Source organism: Lactuca virosa, chromosome 5 (genome assembly GCF_052849685.1).
Source record: "Lactuca virosa cultivar CGN04683 chromosome 5, Lactuca_virosa_CGN04683_v6, whole genome shotgun sequence".
In the NCBI taxonomy this organism is placed as follows: domain Eukaryota; kingdom Viridiplantae; phylum Streptophyta; class Magnoliopsida; order Asterales; family Asteraceae; genus Lactuca; species Lactuca virosa.
This window is the reverse complement of record NC_136430.1, coordinates 353088802-353098307: the sequence shown is the minus strand read 5'-3', so window position 1 is coordinate 353098307 and position 9506 is coordinate 353088802. Positions and strand designations below refer to the sequence as shown.

General features: G+C 28.7%; 1 long non-coding RNA gene across 3 annotated transcripts; it reads left to right on the top strand.

Moving 5' to 3' along the window:
• Nucleotides 1-5909: 5909 nt before the first annotated feature.
• LOC145116417 (uncharacterized) lies at nucleotides 5910-8985 on the top strand. Of its 3 annotated transcripts, XR_013712074.1 has the most exons (5): nucleotides 5911-7082; nucleotides 7200-7346; nucleotides 7695-7754; nucleotides 8597-8659; nucleotides 8796-8985. It is a non-coding gene; the product is annotated as an uncharacterized LOC145116417 (long non-coding RNA). The 3 variants fall into 3 exon arrangements; XR_013712075.1 differs by having other exon boundaries at nucleotides 5910-7082; nucleotides 8490-8985; XR_013712073.1 differs by having other exon boundaries at nucleotides 5912-7082; nucleotides 8597-8985.
• Nucleotides 8986-9506: the final 521 nt, after the last annotated feature.

The window sequence follows — 9506 nt, the reverse complement described above, 5'->3', positions numbered from 1 at the left end:
CATTAATTATCGACAGCTAGCTAGCTTGAATTAGGGTTTGCCAAGTTTTTTATATTATTGTTTTGATCTGATTTAGATCTAATACAATTTCATTTGGCTAAAATCAAGGAAGCACCGAAGACTATCTCTTTATCTCTTTTTTTTTTCTTTCTTTTTGCCCAATAAAAACATAAAAGTAATTCGTCATCAGGTTAAAAATAAGTAAATTATCGGGGGCAAATATATTAATTGAAAAAAAAAAAAAACAAAACAAAATTAAGTTATCCGATATAACCGATTTACGGGATGTTTTGAGATTGCTTTTTAAACTTAAAATGTGGCAAAGAGACTTATTAAGTTATGATATTTTAAAAAAGAATTAATTTTTTTTTATTAACTTTGATAGAAAAAGTTCAATAAGTTAACATGTTAAAAAATGTTTTGCTATTTTATACATGTAAAATGATTTTTTTTTTCAAAGTTAGGAGGTGTTTGGGATTGTTTTTTAAGTTGAAAATATATTTTTGCGAAAGAATTTTGACTTTAACTACAGTTAAAGAAGTAAAAGTCAAAAATTTATTTTAAAAAGTGTTTTTTCTAATATTTATTTATTTTTAAAGATAATTTAAGATAAAATTCACAAAAAGTCATGATTTCTTATTTTTTGAAAAACCACTCTTCTTGCCAAAAATATGATTTCAATTTTTTTTTTGCAAATGACAAACATTTTTTTAGAACGCTTTTCGGAAAAACCAAAAGTCAAAAAATCATTTGTAAAAAAAATTTCAAACACCCCCTTAAAGTCAATAAGTTATAAGAAGTTTGTAAAAGTTACAAATCCTCACTTTTTAAAAATTCATTTTCAAATGTTTAAATACAAGTTGTTTTAGAAAAACATTTTTCATTTGCCATACACTTTTTAAAATTTATTGACTTCTCAAAAAGTCGAGAAGTTATTAAGGAACTTTTAGATTACTAAAAGATGTAGTGGCGGTAATTAAACCGAATACATATTCTTTAATTCTTTATATATATATATATATATATATATATATATATATATATATATATATATATATATATATCCCCTAATCTAATCATTAAAAGCAATTTTGCCACGTAGCAATCTCTCCGCCTTCCCCAATCTAATTTTGCCGCTCAAATTATTAAGTGAAATTTCGAATTTGCCCTTTGGTCAATTCAAATCACGGTAGAAAAATTATGTAGAGAAAATTTAGGAACTAGATTTGCATTCAAAATGGAAACATCCATTTGACTTACAGAATATCTTCACCCTTCTACACTATACTCTGCTCAATAGAACCCCCCTGTAATCAGCAATGAACAAATCAGCAGCTTAATCGCAAAAAATCAGGAAGCAATCTCAAATTTTGAATCGGATACACTCCAAATTTGAATCAGATACACTACGCCTTCTGTGGATTTATATTTTCTTCGAACGCATTTATAATGGATCACAAATCATGCAAACGGGCAAGCTTTCATTAGGATGCGTAATTCTAGACAAAATTCAGTACGTTCCATATCAACCTCAATCACAGTTAGGATTGCAAATACATCTCCAAGGAAGCTGATCAGTGATCATCAACGATTTCTCATTTGACTTCTGGTTAGTTCAACACCAAATTTTTACCGGTCTGTTCAACACCATCTTATCATCGCTGCTAACAAAAGGTAAACCTTATTTACTACTTTATGTTTCAATTTATATAACAGTCTCCATCAATTAGGACCCACACCCCCGCTAACAGACCAGAGTGTTGTAAAAGCTTATTTTGTGATTTTTTAAAAGCCTTGGACCATGTATGATGATTCTAAAAGACACGGGATCATATGGATATATTGTTGTTGGGTTTATGAATTTTTCTTTTGAATTAAATGCTTTTGTTTGTATAAATATGATATTTTCTATTTGAAATTGTTCCTTATTTGGTATCAGTTATAAACATATAAAGTTAAATCTATTGAGTTTGTTTGGTTTCTTGCACATAAGGTGTTTGATGTATTGTCTCATTGAGATATTTGTTTGGTTTTTATTGTTGTAGATTTATATAAGGTCTAATCTCTAGATTTAATTGACTTTCTTGAGTGTAGGCATTCAACAAATAGAAAAATGTTTTGAATTTTTAATTTGGATCCTTTATTAATCTGAAACTTTAACACTTATATGGAAATGCTTTCATATCGAATGATCCTTTCATTAATTTGTTTATGGTAAGTTGATATCATCCTTTCTGTGGAAGGAATTTGTTGTAATAAAAAATGGTGTTGTTAAAGTTGATGGAGGGAATGATGAAGCTACAATGGATGCGGTAGATGATAAAGCTAAAAAAGGTACATTTTTTTGCTTATGTCAACTAAAAAGCAGTATTTTTCCATGTTTTCTTGATAAACAATGTAAATATACTTTTAGAAATGAAATTGTAAAAGTTTGGGACTTAGGATTTCCATGATTTTCTTTATTAATTACTTCTTTAAGTCTGAAAGAACAACTTAAATGACAAACAATCACCAAAATTTTTTATGAAGAAAAGTGTGTGCCAAAATTATGGTTAAATGCAATGAAAAACAATGAAATAGTGGTTAAGGATGTACTAATTTTGTTAATTAGGTGCATTTTGTTACATTTATTGTAAGAAAAAGCAGTGTTTAATTTTACAACTTATTTTTTACATCATATTTCAAACAGAGGTGAAAAAACTCTCATATATTTGAAAGATAATAAGTGGTGTCACATAGATGATCCCCAAGGGTTAAAAGCTTGTGTTTACGCCTTTAAATGGATGCATTTCTAAAGTTTTCTCCATATTATGACATTTTTATGATGTCCAATACATGGTTTCACAACTGTAACAGAAACTATATAACACTACAAAATTTAATATTATTTGTTTCTTCAAAATGACATGAATTTTCGGTATCGATTTATAAACTGCCTTCTTTTTTTATTTTATATTTTTATGGTATTTTTACTAAGTTGATGATAAATGGGTAACATAATCCATTCCAATTTTACATTATGTCTTTAAGGGTGGCTGCAGCATGGAAAGAAGCAAATGTGGAAGCTAGAACTACAATTACTATATTTAGGTGGGGGAATTGCACTAGCAGTTTAATCATGCTCAATTTATTTCAAGAGTATTATGTTGAACTTTTAGGCCTTACATGTTAAGTGTTCAATAAATATTTTAGTTTGACATAATTGAAAAGCACATACATAGCATCGTAAGTGCATGTTATATATGAAGCTTTATTTTCTAACACCTCACTTTAATGAAAATGAAAGGAGTTAGCCATGTAATTTTCTTTTCTTTTCTTTCTTTTTTGGGTGTGTGGATATGAATGATAGCAGAAAATTGCAGCATACTTTACCCCTTCAACCAACATAGGCATTATATTTTATTTTCTACATATAAAGGCAATGTACTTATATCACTTTACCTATAATAGCAACATATTTTTATTACTTTACACATGTTGGAAATGTATTTGCAATTTCTTACCCATATTAATTACATAAATTTTGTTCTTACTTATTTTTTGATAACTAAAGACATCTTAAATACAATATTACAGTAAATTTGGGATGGAAAATTATTTTGTTAGCAACAAATCTATTTTAATCTACTTGATGAAGAAAATTTGATGGATACATATGCATATTCATAAATGGACAAAATTAATTAGCAACAGAACGTGTTTATATTGGTAAATATATGTACCAACCAAAGGTAATCAGATGTTGATATATACAAGTAAAAACACATATTTGACTAAATAAGGTTAACCTATCATATTTATGTTTAGTAATAGAATCAACAACTGATTTTTGTTTGGTGTTATTTTAAAAAAAAACTATATAGTTCAAAAAAACCAAAATCTAAACAGCAAGCACCATAAGCTTATAACAAAGTATATATTAATTTTAACTAACCATTATAAACTTATAGACAAAACTTCTAGCTTTGTAATTTAATAATTTTTTATTTTTCATTATCATTTTAAATTATCAATAGTGTTTTTCCTTTTTATCCGTGGTTTCCACGAGTTTTAACCTAGTATATATATATATATATATATATATATATATATACACTAGCCGTCTACCCGCGCAATGCGACGGGCGGCAATAACTTTGTTTTGACAATTAATTTTATTTCGGTGAATAGTTTCTAAACAGAAGTTAAAAATTTCAATAAATAGATTTCTTGCGGCGATTTGTTTAACTGTGGTAACATATAAAAATCCATAAATAACACGATGAAGTGGACGATGTTTGCGCATGGTTTGGTTAAAAAGAAAAGTTTATTATTATCTTTCGTCAAAAATAAATGTACATTTTTTTGTTTCAAAATAATTTGTATGTTGTTTTCGTTTAACATATAAGCTGCATTATTTTTTTGTTATTAAAATAAAATTATATTATTGTTTTGGATATAAAGTATGTCGATAGTTTCTTATTAAAAATCAAAATATGTCCATATTATAGACTTTTGTAAAAAAAATAGAGCAAATTGCACATCTATTCCTTTTTATAGGATTGTTGATATTATCTATATTTTTTATTTTCTTTTTATACTGGTATACATATTAAGTTATACTATGGAACCTTTTTATTTAATAATTTATTGGTTAATCAATATATTAAAATAGTTGGTTTCCGGTCGATTTAAATTAGACATGTTTGATTTTTATTGTCAAGAATTTGTTTTTATTTAAGATTTTCTTTCTTGTTTTGTCAAACATTTTCAAATATAAAAATAATAATAAATTTCATGTAAAATGCATAGTTTTATTTTCTTCATATTGAAATTATTTTTTATTTTTGATAATTCTTATTTTCAGATTTGATATAAATGATGTGTATATATGTATAATAATGCTTATTACCACTTTATTTAGAAATGAGTAATTTACACGAATGGTTCCTATGGTTTGGGGTAATTTACGCGTTTGATCTATAATTTATTTTTTTAACTTGGAAGGTCTATATTATTTGTTTTTGTTACGTGTTTGGTGCCTACTTTTTGTTTTTGTTATGTGTTTAGTCTCTGTCTTACCTAAAAAAATTATTATTTAAATAGGGAAAAATGATGGGGTAGGTAAGGTAAGGTGAGGGGTGGGGTTGGAAGTGTGTTTATTTAAATAAATTAAAAAATCAAGGACAAAATAGTATTTTTAGATAAGATGGAGACTAAGTACGTAACAAAAACAAACAGTAGAAATCTTTCTAGTTAAAAAATAAATTAAGAACTAAATGCACAAATTACCCTAAAGCATAACGACCATTCATGTAATTTACTCTTTAGAAAGTAAAAGTTTTAAACTTAAAAAAACAATGAATAACTTTGTCTTCGTTCATTTTCACTTTATATTTATAATCTATATTAATAAGTAATAATTAACTTGTATTTTTGTGTATTTTGTATAATGAAGATAAAGATTATAATCAATATTTATAGACATAATTTAACTTATTATCCAAGTATTAATTAACCTCAATAATAAAAGCGTGAGTTATAACCTTCAATTTAAATTTTGAATCGTTGCCTAGCATTTCCAATTTCCCACAATATATGGAACACGTTTTTTATTTGCTATTTTACATAAGGATTTATTAATTTCAGATTATGCATAATATAATTTTAAATTGAACATTTGCCTATATTTTCCACCTAAATAGGGTTAAGTTATAAATTTATTATTATTTTATTGGTTGTTACTTATACCATGAGCTAAATCGTTTAAATCGTTTAGACGTCTTAAAAAAATAATATTATTATATTAAAGTTATTTTAAGAAATAGTGAGATTTCCTTTTATTTATATATATATATATATATATATATATATATATATATATATTAATTTTATGTTTCCTTGGGTTAGTTAGTATACCTTCGTTAATTTAATCCCACCGATCCACCGCCTCAAATGTTTACGTCTTCGAATTTTGGTATCCTCCACGTTATCTCTTCCCTTTCGTCTCCACCCATCAACGCTCCTTCCGCAAATGCTTTTCTTCCGCTTTCAATTTGTCTTCATCGTCTTCAGCTAATACCGCCACCAGTAACCCACTCCCGACGCATATTCCACCGCTTTTCTTCTTCTCAGTGGAATCGAAGCCTAGCCTTCGTCTACACAGCGATGGTAGCAAGGGCTTTGTGTCTACACGAGCACGAATCGACACTGTTTGAGCAATCGACAGTGGCGGAGGAGGTGGAGGGGATCGGAAAGGTAAGTGAAAAGGGTTCCCGGTGAAACCATCCTCAAACCTTCAAAATTCCTTCTCTGATCATCTCACAATCATCACCACCACCCTAGATGCCGTCTTTTCACCACCTCCGTCTTTCAGAGCCATAATCGTCGGTGGTGGCTCCGTATACCCCTTATGCGCCCCTGTCATCCAATAGCCTCCTGCACGGCCATAGGCTGCTCCACCGTTTGTGGTTAATCCACCGACGCATCACCCCTTATGATTTTGTGCCCTCTTGCAATCAACCACCGACCACAACGAAATCGCATCATCTTTTTTTGTTGTCCATTATTAGGAAGAGGGTACTTGAATAAACCGTGTCAACAAGAATAAGGGCGTTCAGTCAGACGGGGAAGTAGATGAAGAACGGAAAATCCCCTATTTCTACATTTTCTTTTGGTTCGATTCGTGCTAGTCACTTCAATGTTTCCCCAAATCCAGGTATGCTCCTAAATCAACACCGATTTCAGTGAGGACTTTCTTCAAATCGATTCTTCAAATTTCTTCTTAAGTTATCAATTGGTAGGGTATGAGATTTTTAGTTTTATCACTTTCCCCTGTACTTACAAATGAAATCAGATTATGAAATTTTTATTCATGATATTAGACACACATACACAATTCTGGGCTTTGGATTCACCTCATTTGCAGTCTTCTAGAATTTATTATGAATTTCCAAAGTGGACCGATCCAAACAATAAACTGCACAGAGTCGTCTGGAAGGATTGAAACTTTCCCCTTAATTGAGTTCATCAACAAATTATCTATGGATGAGATGCATTCATGCATTAATCGGCCCAGATCCTTTCATTATGTTTTCTTGGAAGGTAGGGGTTTGGTTCATTTTGATATCTAACACTTTATTTTTTCCAATTATTTATTTTAGTATAAATCTATTTGTCTTTACACATATCCAACTTAGTAATTCCTTTCTATTTATACAGATCAGCTTGAAATGATTCCATTTCCACGTGACAGAGAGACCCAAATTGAAGAGGAAATCCTTTAGAATCATCTGCTTTTTTTAATGGTTGTTTGTTTACAGGAAGAAAGATTACAAGTTCGGAGGATTTTCATGGTCTCTCATTCATGTATGTCATTCATCATTTTCCATTCTTTTGTTTAATTTGACATTTTAAAGAAGGGCAAAACCGTAAAATGCATGATGTAGCAATTAGGACAATATACTTCTAAAATCTACCCAATTATAGAAGTGGAAATTGTAATGTATTTAGATGAAATTGCTAAAATTGATAGATTTTTCAGAATACTATGTTGTAATAGGAAAAAAAATGAAAATAGGAAGATCTTATAAAGAGAGCAATGGAAGTACATTGCTATTTCTTTTATTTACCACTTGAAAATTATTAAACTTGTGAATAATTTGGGACTTTTTTAAGCGGGAATTAAATCACTATATTCTAATAATTCGTTTGCAGGGATGTATTGTTCAACAATCTCAGTTGTGCATCTCCAAAAATACTAGCTAAAGATTACAAGTAAGATATTTACTTATTGGAAATTGAAAAATATATAAGAGATAATGTAGTTTCACCATTTTATCAATTTATCCGTTGAACTATTGTTTTTTTAATGGTTATTGCAATAACAATTTAGTGGCTAATGAATACAATTGTGAAGTAAGTTGTGTTTTGCGATATTTTTAAATGGTAAAAAAATATGATGGTTTAATTTAATCTCTACATAAATAGCTAAATGGGTCGATCAATAAAATGGAAGTATTTTTCTGTATTTTGCCCTTTATGAAACTCTTGTGCATTGTAAAAATTTTAAAAGAATTACGAAGACTTGTGAACATTTTCATAAAAAAAATTTGAAAATATAGTATTTATCCAATTCGTTAATAACGAATTGAGCATCTGCTTTGTGCAATCGTTATTCAAGTTATTAATGAGACTTTAATTCAAGAACAAATTTCAAAGAAAGTGTATAAGCCAACTAGGAAAATATTGTACAGAAGATAATATATCTGCTTGCTGTGAAATATCCAACAAATATAAAAATAATGTAGGTAAAAAAGTAATGTTATATTATATAGGTAACATAGAAGCTTTGATTTCCATTTACAACAAAAAGGTTATGAAACAATTTCCAGATTTAAGACACTACCCCTCCTCAAAAAAGTTATTATTTTTATTTATTTATAATACAATTACTCAAATAATTAAAAACTGATTCATAATTTTTCTGTGCGGATAATTTTATGTAAAAAGATGTAGGAGTTTTTACAAGTAGTAAGAGGGAGACAACAATAGTTAAGGTACTATTTTCCCATAATAGCATTCAACTTTTGAATTATTTCTTGCTTTTAAAACCGTAGCTGGAAGGCAAGTCTACATTCAGGAAAGGAGAACAAACAGCAACAATGGATCTTCTGGTAGAAGTAAGTTTTATGATTTATTAACTCACTCAACTGCATTCTAATCAAGGATGTTGTATGCACTTGCACAAGTTTTATTTCAACATTATTTTTATACTAAGTTATCTTATGAAGTTTCTTTCTGTATAAATTTATCCAGTGTTATAGAAACCCTTAGTTGGGAGGTTGAAACCCTCTATCTCATACTTCAGAATCGATCAAATGTACCCTCTGTATAACTTATCTTATGAAGAAGATTCTTTCTATATAAATTTATTTCAACATTGTTTTTATACTAAGTTATCTTATGTGTATACATTTGTATTTATGCACCTTCAATTTTTTTGTTATTTTGTTCACTTAATTTCTCATTGTTGCCTACATATGGATCTATATTCTGTTTCTTGGACCGAATTTTGAGAAAATAACCAAAAGCTTAAAAGAAATACATTGTGCATAAAGGGTACCTTTGATTCACAAATTGATAACTGCATGGTATATCGGTTTTCTGTGGAAACTTGACATGGATAGGAAGATGAATGAGGCTGTGGAGACTTGCTGTAAGAATTATAAAGTGAAAACCATATTTTTATGTATCAACTTTGTTATTATTTTTATGTAGTAACTGCATTATGGGGTCCCCCTCTAGTTATCATTTAAAACCAAATAACTTCAAACTGAACTAAATATAGGGTGTGATAAAATGATCAATGTATTGTCACTTCCCGCTTCATTTGCTTGATCGACAGGTACTGAGTGGTACTAATGTCTTAAGTATGATTTTTTTTTCAGAAAAGAAAATTATTGTAGAAAATCTCAAAAACATTTCATAATGTGTGTTATGTTTTCCTAATTATATACCAACTAGTAT